This window comes from Thermobia domestica, chromosome 10 (genome assembly GCF_964235325.1).
Source record: "Thermobia domestica chromosome 10, izTheDome1.hap1.1, whole genome shotgun sequence".
NCBI lineage: Eukaryota > Metazoa > Arthropoda > Insecta > Zygentoma > Lepismatidae > Thermobia > Thermobia domestica.
Window position 1 is genome coordinate 186,407,491 of NC_137463.1, and position 15,008 is coordinate 186,422,498.

Consider the following 15,008-nt stretch of genomic DNA (forward strand, 5'->3'; position numbering starts at 1 on the left):
ACAACTACAGCCAGCATCCCTCAGCCAATCAGAAGCCAGCATTTCCCTCAGCCAATCATAAGCCAGCATTTCCCTCAGCCAATCATAAGCCAGGATTTCCCTCAGCCAATCATAAGCCAGGATTTCCCTCAGCCAATCATAAGCACCTATTCATAGCTCTGCTCCTAAATACTCACACATGCTCAACGTCTCCGGTCTCCTCATTACACTCCTTGAAGATGAATGCAATGTCTGCATTCGAAACGTCATATCTCAATACCTTCACCTGGCTGGTAGCCCAAGAACACTTAATAAATATTTTATTTATTTTCTTTTCAACTACAGTATTGTCAACCAAAGTAAAGTTATTAAAAATATAATAAAAAAAAATAAAAAATAGAGTGACATCTTAACTTAACATCTTTCTTTCTTCAGCGGAAATATGGAGTATTTTAATCTATCATATTCATCCTAATAATAAACGTGTGGGCCATCCTCATCGTAATAATAAAAAGTCACGCTAACAGATGTCACTATCTGCACTACCGCTTGCCTCTACAATGAAGTCTTTGAATCACTGCATAAATATCATATGGAGTTTCGGGTTTGTCGGCAGACACACACACACACACATACAATATTAATAATTTGTTCAATGTAAACAATGTGAGCTTTTAATTAAGCACAATTTTAAGCTATAGTGTACAGCGAGCCGAAGGCTCGAGTGGAACAATTACTTTCTAATACTCTTATTATTGTTTTAGTTGAAATAGCTGCATAATATTGTTTTTCCACAATATTTCTATTTTCAAAACACAGAATGTATTTCTGTTGGGTTTCATTTCTCGCTCTATTTCATAAAAACAAGAAAAAATCGTTCTTTCCTTATAACGCAACAATATTTCTTCATGAAAATCACCGAAAAAAAGCTTCTTTTATATTTGCATATATTTAAAATTAATGCTCAATTTAGCTCAACAAGTAGGACAAGTAGATAGCTGACAACTGTAAATATACAAGTGTTACGCTCCATTTCTTATTCTCATTTTTGAGTACATTTAATTACTTTCCGCAAAACTAGTTTTGTCTTCTTTTTTTTCAGTTCGGAAAATTCCAGTAAGGATAGCTGGCCTCAGAATTCGAACCAGATCCTTCCGATTACGAAGCGCGAACGCTAATCGCCTACCTACGTTCGCTACAGCAAATAAAACTTATTATTTATCGTGGGTTTTAAGCCACAAATATAAATTTTGCCATTTTTTCTTCTTTACTTTAGTCCCGCTTTCTTTGTACCTATTTTGTGTTCTTTTCATCGTTTCTCTTCAAAAATTAGCATCGTTTTGCTAAATTTAACAAATAATTGTCGTCAATTTAATGCTTTTTAGTCTAATTTAACCATACAACTTAACCATATGGTATAAAAGTGTATATCTTGTTTGGCTCAACTAGGTTCCGTTAATGTGTTGATTCCTTGCTTTATATCGGAAAACGTTTTAATATCCTTCTACTAACAACTGCTGAATGTCTTAGGTGAATATGTATATCAATATATTTCAATTTTAAGGACACGTTTCAGCTACAAGATTATACAGAATAGAATTTACGGTTTTCCGAACCAAGATTGGATCTTGAATCTAACATTTTTTTCTGAAACAAGACTGAATTTTGAATGTAAAGTTTATTTTTCTTTCTTTCACTATCTATACTCAATGAACTAAGACGTGACGATGTACGTGGATGAAATAAATAAATTAATGGTATAAATTGTGATTCTTCATTTATTTATTTTTCCATTGTAATACTGGTACTGAATAATAAAACTTCTTAATTTTGGTAAACACTTCTGGAAGCAGCATAAAAGATTTAAATTTTTTGTCGGTTCTGTCTACACTAAAATGAAAATTCCATGCTCTGGTTCTGTCCTTTAATAAAACTGAGGACAATTTTGTTTTTACAAACCAATTCTGGACACATGTCATATTATTATCGAACATTACGCAACGGTGCTAAGAAAAATTTCAAAATCGTTGCTCACGTAGCCATTGTGAGGAGTAAATATATTTCCAAATATATTTAATATAAATAGCAGACACACGATCAAGCCAACCGTAAACTAGAAAAGAAGTTCTTGCAAAACAACACTGCTTTTACAAATACAGTAAACATATGAACTGAGTGCGAAACTTCTCATTTATGGAAAAAAATAAAAAAAACAGCAAATAATGAAATAGGTTAAAGTTCATAGCTGTAAGATTTACTGTTTTTTTTACGTGATTAAAAAAATAATTTTCAGTTTTAGGTATGTACACTCATGTCCAAAATTATTGTCGCATGTCTATAAATATGTTATTGCAGGAATATAATTTGACAACGAATTTGCCCGGTATTTCTTATAATGTTAGTATGTGTATAATCGGCAAAGACATGCATGTGGCAAATTTCATGTCAAAAGAGCAGTAAATAAGAGCAATAAAACGAAAATAAAACTTTCTTGTCCATTTAGCAACATTTTGTTTTACTCACTCTAATTTTCGTATTTATAATTCTTTTTCTATGAAATTTATCACAAATATATATTTTCCCCGATTATATACATAGTATCAGCATTAAAAGTACCCTGCAAAATCATTATCAAATTATATTCTTACAAGAAGACAGTTATAGATATGCGACAATCATTTTGGACATTAGTGTACATCTATTGGGTCCAAGTGTTCCCTTAGACACAATTCTAACTGTTCCAATTTACCAACAAATACTTTGATATCCATTACATATTTTTTCGCTAGATATTAAATTATTTCTTGAAAAATTGGGATATTAAATACATATATAAATCAGAAATGATGTATTTTCTATACATAGAAGTTACCAAAATAATGTTACTTACATTATCTTCATTTTAAACCATGATGTGTCAAAACATCTTACATGCAGTTGTAAATAAGCTTTTAAAAGAAAATACGTATTTTAATTTTTTAAATAGAACTAGCATGCCCCAAACAAAAATTCTTATCAAAATAAACTGTTCAACAATTTAAGTAAATTATGTTCTTGTTCGATCCGAAATTAAATACATGTATTGAGTTATTTATTTAACATGAAACGGCTATGAGTCAATGGAAACTAATTTTGAGAACAAGAAAGAACAAAACAAAACAAAAAAAAATATATATATATATATATATTTTGTGAAATCTTTTATTGCCTTTAGTTTTGTGTGATAAATGTACCAGAACAACGAATTTCTCAGAGATGCATATGCGTAGACAGTCATTATAAATTATGCCGGCTTAGAAGAACAGAGAATATGAAGTAAAAAGGGGTGGACTCACAAATCTTTCATAACAACTTACGAGTATTTCAAATATTAACTGATGCTAGTCATAATTCGGTAAATTAACAGTCTCGTTGTTATCTGTTAATAATTTTACTAAAAAATATAAGTTTATGTACAAATTAAAATATGAAAATGCTTTGAGATAACCTACATTGTATTAAACTAGGGAGCACATTGCACTTGAAGTTGCTTTAAATTTTGGAATTGATTTAATACACTTATATGTAATACAAATATTCGAAAACATTTCAGTTTTACACTCACTCACTCACACACACACATACATACATACATACTCACAGTAATACTATTTTCGCACTAATTTTATTCCATAAGACAAATTAACTATTCACTCATTTCATCTCAATTATAGATATTTTATTATTTCCAGCAAAAGCATTGCAAATGAGTAAAAAATATTCGTTAAAGTTATGTAGAAATATGCAGGAAAATTTTAAAGAAATCGGAACAAAATCTAATACTGCAATATCCTTGTATTAGTAATTACTCAGTTATATATACTACACAAAGTTTTAGTACTCTTTATATTCCGATAAGCATTGTGCTATTTAAGAACGAAAATTTTCTCAACGTTTAAAGAATAATGTAGATTTTTCAATTAAGTTTTTTAACGTTTAAAGAATAATGTAGATTTTTCAATTAAGTTTTTTAAAAGTCCGATTTTAGTATAAGAGAACACATTTTTTATTAATTTTTAAATATATTTTAATTAGTTTTTAGTTTTTGTCTCCTGAGGTTTTCCAAAGTACACGTATTGATCGGAAAGTAAAATGAAGATTACTTTGGTGATATTAAATCTATCAGAACACCATGAAATCCAAGAAACTTAACACATCCTTTTACTTTCCGATGCACGAGTTAAAAATGTAGAGCAAATTTTTTAGAATTCATTTTACGAGCTTATTACGCGACTAGTATTTCCAAAAAAGATACCATAAAATTATCCCTATCTTATTCTCACTGTCACTGACTTTGAAAACGTAGGCACTCATTTGATATCCTGCTAATCAAAAAAGTCTACATTCTGAGACACATTTGTTTTAAGGCATTATAAAATGTTTTTATGCAACATTTTAAATGCTGCTTGAACTTACAAAGTAATGCATAACAACTACCTGATAAAAACAGTACAGAAAAAAACTCTGATACTTATACATTTGTTCTTTACGGTAGTTTTAATATTGTCAATAATTTCCACAGAAAAATTTACAGAATTATACCCTTCTTCTTTCATATTTGTCATTAAGACTGTGTTTGGCACATTTTTTCTTTCTTCCATTTCTCCTTCCACGTGATTATCACTTAAGAGTCAAAAATTCCATTTGCAATACGGGAGCCTGTTAAAGATGAAAGTACTGATAAATACTATTATAATTAAATTCTGCACACATCTTTTATAATTACACATAGATTAGGGATTTTTTCTTAAACCTTCGTTGAGTCACCAGAGGAGAACCAAGTGAGATGACGAAATGGGTATAAGACAAAGGCTAACAAATGGATTGTGTCCTTCTGGTCTCGCATATTTCGGCAAAAATTAAGAGGATACTGTAAAAACATAACATCAAGGTTTCAGAAGTTCCTCTTAAATCTATAGAAAAATACATAACAAATGTTAAAGCATTTTTTACTGATCCTCAATAAGGTAGTAACGTTTATCCGGTTAAATATCAAATGTGATATATATATTAGGGTGTCCCTTATTTTGGGTAATTTCGTATTGCAATATGCACCCCACCCCCCCAAATGTATTATATGTGATCATAAACAAGCATTAGTGAAACAGCAGCTCTCTATGAGAACGTTAACCCGTGCCGACTTGACGACAAAGTCATGAAATGGCGTTTCCACTTTATAATATAATTTAGAATTTCCAACCGTGATAACGGAGAAACTAAAAGAGACAGAGAAACGAAACTTTGCACGAAGCAACTAGAGAAAGGGCGACATCTGTTTGTGTATTGATAAACAGCACCGAATGAACAGTGTTGCCAATCCAAGACAGAGTTGTGTTCTTGTAAATGGAATGACCTAAATTGAATATCATCATTGGAACCAACAATGAAAATAAAGACAGATCAGTGTTGCAAACTTTTCGAGAAATATCGTGTAATATGTGTTGGCGCACACAGGGAGTAAGGTACTAACGTTTTGTACACCTTAAATCAGATATTGACAAGAATTGTTTGCGTTGACTTACATCCGCTGTCTAGAAGCATCCGCTGAACAGTGTTCCCATCAACAGAAGGGAGAAATTGAGTTTGAAAGAGATACAACAACTCGCAAAAGGTCACTAGTGCTGTATGGTTTAAAACCTATAATGCAAGGCAGAAGGGCATGAGGAGTAACAATGGTTAGGTGAGATTGATAACTCACGTACTGACAGATATATTTGGTATCTTGTTAAGGCAGAGAATTAAGGTCTGTAAAAGATGGCAACGCTGCACAGCAGCGGCATTTTTACTCTTGATTTCATCATGGTTATCAGCGTCCTCAAAAGCCCACAAGTACATAAACCCATGCAAATTGAACGCTGTTTTTATATTTTAACCAGGTTGTTGGGATTCCAACCCACTGTGCAGTGTTGCCACCTTTCACACACTTTACTTGTCAGCTTTTACACGATATCATATATCTCGGTGAGTTATCGATCTCACATAACCACAGTTCTACTCCTCATGCTCTACCACCTTGCATTATAGGTTTTAAAGCATACAGCACTAGTGACCTTTTCCGAGTTATTGTATTTCTTTCAAACTCAATTTTTCTCTTTTGTTGATGGCAACACTGTCCAGCGGATGCTTCTAGACTTAGAGTAAACGCAAACAATTCTTGTCAATGTCTGATTTAAAGTGTACAAAACGTTAGTACCTCACTCCCTGTGTGCAACATTGATCTGTCTTTACAATCTCTTTTGTCTTTATTTTTACTGCTGCTTCTAATGATGATATTCAATTTAGGTCATTCCATTTACAAGAACACAACTTTGTTTTGGGATGGCAACACTGTTCATTCGGTGCTGTTCGTCAATACATGAACAAATGTCGCCCTTTTTCTAGTTGCTTCGTGCAAAGTTTCGTTTCTCTGTCTCTTTTAGTTTCTCCGTTATCACGGTTGGAAATTCTAAATTGCTAATTCATGTCTGATAAAGAAAGCAAAAACAACAATTTAACGAAAAATTAAAGAAGCCTAAGAGAAACCTACACTCAATTTAGATAAAGGGGACATAAATGTGATTTGGGGCAGTCTTTTCACTACATATTTCCGTCGTCTAGAAGGTAGGAAAAAACAGTCAACAACAGTGAATAGTGGCGAGTAAGTAAGTAACTATTGGCATGTGTTCAATTTTGACAAAAGGATTTCTTCATATATTTTAAACCCCTTTAACCAGTTTTTACCTATCCACATTTCTTCCCATGTTTTAAATCCTCTTCCAACTGTTCCTATACTGAAGAAAGAAGCAGGGTCTTCCGAAATCGCTGCTTAGAAGAAACTTTGTTTGTGTGGATGGTACACATGTTTACATTTCTTTCTAAACATTATCACCGCTCGCAATACTGTGATAAGACAAAGTTGTTCATTAAAGGTTGCTCATCTCCCCTTACCCCTTTACCGATGGACAGACTCTGTCATTCAATCATTGTGGAAAATACTGAGTGCAATTGAAACGTCCGTAACTATGTGACGTAATTCGGTTTCCTCAGGTGGAAGGGCATTAGGTAAATGTATACTTTTATGCACACTATCATCTATATAAATAAAAATGAAAGTGACTATGTTTGTGACTTAATAACTCTTGAACCACCCGACCCGACCGATTTCAACATAGATGACGTTTGGGCCTGGGATGTTTTCTTATCGTTTTACTTTGACGGTGCAACTTAGGGGAGGGGGAAGGAGATACACACACACACACACACACACACACACACACATATATATATATATATATATATATATATATATATATATATATATATATATATATATATATATATATATATATATGATCGAAAATGACCGATATTAGTGTCGAATTCACAGTTTTCGGGGTCGTTGATATGAACAATGACTAGAGGCACGAGTTTTACGCAATGCGCGATAAAACAAAATACGTCAGAATTAAGTAATTTTCAGTTTGTTGACGTTTTATGATATTCTATGTGTGCTTTCATTGGTTTCCGTTGCGCGATAAAACGCGAAATTGGTAGTTTCACGCGAAATTTCTAACAATATGCGATATAACGCGAAATTTTAAAAATACGTTTTCATTACTTTAAAAACGCTAGTTTTCCGCTGACGGAACAGTAGAACGTGGCATGAATGGTGCATTTTGGGTGATTCGAACACGGCTACAGGGAACATGTTGCGCACTAGCTATCACCGTCGCAGCTTGATGGGAATTTCCGAAGTGATGATTGATTGAAGTTTGTTGTAAATACATTGTGTCTTCTAATTTTTTTTTTTTTTTTCCAAGTATGGACTGGTGATAAGTCATAAACGTAAAAATGAAGGAATAATGTGTGGAAACATAACATGCTTATGTTTAATGCCTAAATGTAACTTGTGCATATGTGTTTTCAGGAGACAGCAAAACTTTCCTACTCATAGTTAGTTTAGTTACTGATTTTCCTTCAGTTTGATTTTTTTTAAATATAATTTTCTATAAGCGAAATTGACAATGTCAAGTATATATATTTCATATTTTGTATATTTTGTTTAAATTTTGTTTGTATGTTTTGTAAATTCAGTATATTTTGTTTTTAGGTAATTAATGGTTTATTTCTATGAATAAAAGAGACAGTTATAAAAATGTCAGGGAATTCTTTTCCACAGAGTTACGAAATGCGAAACTTTATTTGGAAAACGAGAAATATGAAAAACAAAACTGAAACTTTTCAAATTCTTGGTGCGAAACACTCGTGCCCCTAACAATGACACTTCCAATACCGTTTCAATTCGAATTCTGGGGAAGGGAGAGATATATAAAAATGATCGAAAATGACCGATATTAATATCGAATTAATAGTTTTCGGGGTCGCTGATATGAACAGTGACACTTCCGATGCCATTTAAATTCAAATTCAGCCCCGCAACTTGGGGAAGGGTATATATATATATATATATATATATATATATATATATATATCTCGGGGCGAATCCTAGGGAGGCTGTAGCCCCCCTTTGACGCTCAGCTATACACTGGATAAAATGGACTTCAATTCTGCTTTACACGGGATAAAGGGGGAAACTATGGTTTAGCCCCTCCCTTGATCATATCCTGGATCCGCCACTATATATATATATATATATATATATATATATATACAGGGTGTAACATAAATGCATGGCCAAAAGTGATTAGGTGATTGATGACATCCAAATAAGTAAAAATGTTCCTATAAACATGGGTCCGATGCCGCTTCGTTTCGAGATACAGGGTGTTCAAATATCGAGTCCTTGTAATGGCTCACTATGGAAAAGTGAATGGAAATGTTCAATATTACAGGAATAATACAATCAAGTGGAATTATGCCTGTGTAAATACATTTGCACCAACAGAAAATGAAACTAACTAATCAACATTTGAGGTTATTGGGTTCGCAGTGTTGCCAACCTGGTACAAAGTGTTATGGTTTCAAATAGCACTAGACGTCTACATGTTTGCTGATTACTATGCTATACTATGCTATGATTGCTGACATCACAGCGTTCTTAAACATGAGGCAGATTCCGCTTCGTTTTCGAAAGACAAGGTGTCCGTGTCCAAGTGTGAAGTCAATTAACGCCTCACAATAGTAAAGAACGGTTCATAGGTATCAGAGTGGCAACACTGATAACCCAATAACCTCAAATTTTGATTAGTTTCATTTTCTATGTTAGTGCTACTCCTGTAATATTGAACATTTCCATTCACTCTCCCATAGTGAGCCATTACAGGGACTCGACATTAGAACATTCTGTATCTCGGAAACGAAGTGGCATCGGACCCATGTTTATAGGAACATTTTTATACTTACTTAGGTACCCGCAACAACCTCGTCACTTTTGTCCATGCATTTATGTTACACCCTATATATATATATATATATATATATATATATATATATATATATATACATAAATGATCGAAAATGACTGGTATCAGAGAGAGCTTCAGTAATAATAAATAGTGACTGACTAACGGAACATATTACTATTTTTTTCTTATTTTAACCCAGCGAAGTGGGTAATTGACGATAGTTCTTTATAAATCAAGTAATTTACGAAAGTGAAATTATCGATAATCGAGTACTTGAAAAATTAAATAATAATAAAATAATAATAATAATAATAATAACTGCTTTCCTTTAATTCAGACACCTAAAAAAACGTACAACCTATTTAACTGTTTCAATCCAAACCAAAATGGCAGTGAATGACCCAAAGGTTTTCCAGCATTTCCGTGGTAAAATGAATCATTTTACAGGGAGATGCGCTTTTTTTATGTATTGGATTTCTGATTCCAATTATATCCGGATACGGGTTCAACAAAATTTGTATGTCGGAAATGGGTCCACATCTATATGTTCGGAATCGGACCTTCGAATCCAGAATCGGGTATTTGGGTCTAGATCTGGATTTCGGATACGGATTTGGAACATCTGTTTCCTCTGAGGTTCTAATATTCGAATTCTCTTGCATCTGGATCTGTAATCCCTACTTTCCGCCTTATGTGAGGTTATTAGTACATATTTGAAATTGGAAGTGTCTAAGGTACTTACGCCAGCGTCTCTCCACTTCCTCTACTAAGTATTGAAGGAATTTAGCAGGACCCCCCACCCTGGATTCTTGTTCAATGTGGGATGTTTTTTTTTTTTTCTACTTCAATTTTGATTTAGGTGAGTGATCTTTTCTTTTTTTTTAAATTCCTCCTCTGCCTCTCCTAAATTCGATTTGAGCAAAGGCTAATATTCAAAACTTCAGGAAATAATTTCGAAATCGAGTTTCAATCGATGTAAGGAATTCAGGACACATACATTTAATCTCATTATAAGACTATTTATTCAGGAAATAGACAGCTTTCGTATCTTCCTTTTGAGAATGAAAAAGAGCCTTTTATGTAGACACAGAATTCAAAAATGTTCGCTAACAATCGAATAGGAATTTACAAGTACAACAAAAGTACTATCTAACGCCCTCAAAAAAACAGATTTTGCTAATGAAAGGCTACAGTCTTAGAGAGATAGGAATGGACAGGCGTTGTAAGTAAAATCCAATTTTTAGCGATAACAAACAATTCATAAATTAGGGTAAGTAACTTCGTTTAACATGTAATTATTCCAACAGCTTAAAATATAAGAGGCAATTCCAATATTAAAATCAAAATTACAGGGCTCATAGTGGTTTGGTCTCTTGTAAATAGTTAAAAAAGTGACCAAAAGCACACGAAAAAGTGACCAAAAGCACACGAAAAAGTGTCCAAAAGCACATGAAAAAGTGACCAAAATCCCATCATGCTCCTTTTTTCCTTTGTCAATTTCTCCATCACCTCTCTCTTTGTTTCTTGTTTTGCTTCATCTTTTCTTCTTCAGTTCTTCTTTTTGAGCTTCCTCCTTTCTTAGATTTTCTAAGTATGCTTTGTAGTTACGGTAAGCAGACTTAGCAGATGTAAGAAGCTTCTGAGTAAGTGGAACCAGTTCTGGCCTATTTCCGAATTTCTTCATCCCAGACATTATATTTAATTTAGCATTGAGAGTTCTCAAAAGCCATGAAATATTCAAATTCATCACCTACTCTTAAGAAGAACATACAAGAAGCATAACACAAGACGAACATGATGAACCATACAAACACACACACACAACGTTGAGCGGAGCGTTAACTATTACGAGAGAAAACTAAAAGACTATTATGATAGAAGAAAGAATAGACACAGAAGGGTTCTCAACCCTACCTTGAGAGCTTAAGCATCCACCAACCATCCACTGTGCTTTAGAAAGAATAAAAGCTGAAGTGAGAATAAAGCTGACTGTTTCATATGTGGCAGCAAGTTCTGAAGCTTTCAGAAGAGTAATGACTAACAAGCTCTGCCCTTTTCCATTTATTTTTATATTTTTCTTAGAAAACTGCCAATGCAAAACATAAATTACACGAAAAAGTCACTTTACCTCCTAAAAAAGTAACTTTTAGTGACAAATTTGAAAAAAAGTAACTTTTAGTGACCAACTTAGAAAAAAAAGTTACTTTTAGTTAAAAAAAAGTGACTCGCTATGAGCCCTGAAATTACATCATTAAACTTAACATAAACTATCTTGACTGGTAATTTAAAAGTTAAAAGTAAAGACAGTTTAGTTGGAGAGGTCTCCTTAGAAGGAATAAATGTTTGTCGTAATTACTAATATATTTTCACGCTTTGTGCTACTTGTTTCGGGTTTCTAATCCTCCTTCTGCTACACAAACAGCATGTTAGACACTATTAGTTCAAATAAATGGGAAAGTTGTAGATTGTGATTAAGATTGTCCTCACGAGAGAATGAAGTAAATAGACTGTGAAATATACTGTGCTGTGCTTATTAAGGTTTCCCTGGTCCAGAGAATAAGGAAAGCATCAAAAATCATTCTTTCTTTTTTGGTTTCTTGTTATATAATATATGCACTTAATTTATACGTAGAATGTGCGTAATTGGTAGGACATGTAACTTTAGCAGTATGTGTCTCATTGTTTGGAATGTGTGATATTGTTAAGAGTTTGTGTGTCACCGTTTGGAGAAGACAAAAAATATATATATATATATACAGCGTGAGCACAGAAACAGTACCTGATTTGAAAGTGCCATATAATTAACATTTAATTGAATATTTACATGAAAGTTTGTACAGAGCTCAGTAAACAAAGTATTTTCCCATCTATCTTTTCAGAATCCTAGTTCTGATCAGGGCAGCTAGAGGGCAGTAACATCGAAAATGGCGTTCACCCCACAGCAACGAAGCTGGTGCGTTTTACAATTTGCAAAAACAAGCAGTTTTGTGAGAGTGCAGCGTGATTTCAAACGACAATTTAATGCTGATCCACCCACACACAAATCCATTGTGAAGTGGCATAGAACGTTTATTGAGACGGGGTACATTTGTGATCAAAGAAAAGGACATTCAGGGCGACGTCCAGTCTCCGAGGAAACTGTGGAGCGCGTAAGAGCAGCCTTCGTACACAGCCCACAGAAGTCTACGCGTAAAGCTAGCAGAGAGTTGCAGATGCCACAAACAACAGTAAGCAAGATCTTACGCAAGCGTTTGCGGTGTTACCCGTACCGACTGCAGTTGGTTCAGAAGTTATACCCACAAGACAAGGTAAAGCGCCGTGAGTTCTGTGAGACTATGCAGAGGCGACATTTCACTTAAGTGGAAAAGTGAGTAGACACAATGTAAGGATATGGGGAACCCAGAATCCTCATACAACTGTAAGTGTGGAATGTGACTCACCGAAAATCAAGGTTTTTTGTGCAGTACCAGAGCGTCGGGTGCACGGTCCATTCTTCTTTCAGGAACAAACAATTACAGGTGAAAATTACTTAGCATTGCTACGTAACTGGTTGATTCCGCAACTTAGTAATGCAGAGATAGACGACTTCGTTCTACAAGATTGAGCGCCGCCACACTGGCATCGTGCTGTACACAGGTTTCTAAACGAGAACCTCCCAAACCGATGGATAGGGTGCTCGGGATTCAATGATCAAGTTCTTTGCAAGTGGCCTCCAAGATCACCTGACCTCACTGTTTGGACTTCTTTCTGTGGGGATTTGTGAAGGACAAAGTGTATGCACCTCCACTACCCGCAACTCTGAACGATCTCCAAGAATGCATCAGTGATGCTGTCAACTTTTTGAGTTTATGTATCACTGTTCAAAATTTCAGCAAAATATTCCTTCGCATATTAAATTTACACTAATTTGAAACCTGGAACTGTTCCTGTGCTCACCTTGTAATTTGTGTATATTTTTACATATACAGTAAATAAATAAGCAGTATATTCTAACAGAATAAAAGCCACCAATTGGCACTTTTTACTGACATAAAAATAAGTTTATCTAGATTTTCTCGAAAACTACGCATGAGAATTTCTCGAAAATTCAAGCATCTCATTTTATTATTCAACTCGATGTCATCTATTGATTCACACATATATATGAAAATTATATACAATTGTATACCTTTCGGGCCCTCATCTTGAAACGTGAATTGCGCTATGTGGCAACGTTGCAAAGAACCACAAAGAAAATCTAGTAAATTTATCAAATAGTGACATCAATTATTTCCAGATGGAAGTCGCTATATTTTGACACTAGCACCACTTTTATTAGCATTGCCTAGTAAAGAGTCGAAAACAGTATATTTCCTATTATCAAACTAATTCAGTATGGTATGAAGTCTTATCAGAATTCCACAAGGTTTCAATTTAGGACCAATATTTTTTGTTATTTATAAATGATTTGCCGCAAAGAATCAAGTCATTTCATTGTTTCCTGTTTGCAGACGACCTTAAAATATATAAAGTAGTTAATAAAATGAATGATGCTTTAGATTTGCAGGCTAGCTTAAATAATTGTTACAAATGGAGCTTACAAAACAAACTGTTTTTTAATGTAAGGAAAAATCTTGCGATATCACTTTCTAGAAAGTTAGTAACATATAAATACGAGTATAAAATGAATGATGAAATATTACGAAGAGAGAATAAAGTGAAAGATTTAGGTGTGACAATAAGTTGTCGTTTTACATATGAAAATCATATTGAATCTGTTATTAATGACGTATTTAGAACACTGGGATTTCTAAATAGAAATATGGTTTATTTCAGAAACATAAATGCAATATGTAGTCTGTACAATAGTTTTGTAAGAAGTAAATTAGAATACGGATGTATAGTGTATGTACCCTGTTATCAATATTATATAAAAAGGATTGAAAGGATACAAAATTAAGTTTTAAGATAACTCTTTTATAAAAAGTATAAAAGATCATCGTATCAAGAGAAAATATCTTATTAAACACTTTTAACGGAATTTCATTATGATAGCTTGTGTGATAGGAGGGAAGTAATTGATCATATGTTCTTGTACAAAATAGTTAATGGTTTGGTCGATAATCAAGAACTTTTACACTAATTAAATTTTAATATTAGGAAGCAGAATCTACGAGTTCGATTACCTTTTCACTGTTGTAAGACTAATATATTCGTACAGCAAAACTTGCCAATAATAAGGATAAGTAGAACGCATAATCTATTAGCGAGAAAATGTAACGTCGACTTTGCGACGAATATTGAATATTATATAACTATAACGAAAGAATACATTAATAAGTAAGATATACTTTTGTAGCTAATGATGACCTACTGATTTGCACTGCGAATTGGACCATGCAAATTTACAATCTACAAAAAAATATCAAATACACATGAAATGATATATAGAAGTGTGTACGGTTTGAACTTTATTCATGCATCATACACTTATAACGAAACGATGTATTTACTCTTTTATTGTGTAAGGTCCTGAATGTATATACTATTTTGTTTCATTTTTCTGTATACGTTTGTTCCTTTCTTTTTGTTTTTTTTCTTTTCTTTTTGTAATGTCTGTTTTTTTATTAGTTTTACTGCGTAGTATTAGAAGAAAAAATTACCTGT

At 33.3% G+C, this 15,008-nt stretch overlaps 1 protein-coding gene across 1 annotated transcript in view; it reads right to left on the reverse strand.

Annotated features, from left to right (window-relative positions):
- Window positions 1-350: 350 nt before the first annotated feature.
- Window positions 351-15,008, reverse strand: part of LOC145662882 (tyrosine-protein phosphatase non-receptor type 13-like) — a 1,067,674-nt gene continuing 1,053,016 nt past the window's right edge. Inside the window, exon 19 of the mRNA XM_081728845.1 lies at window positions 351-4,677. The gene's annotated coding sequence lies outside the window, so the exon portion shown is untranslated. The remainder of the gene's footprint in view (window positions 4,678-15,008) is intronic.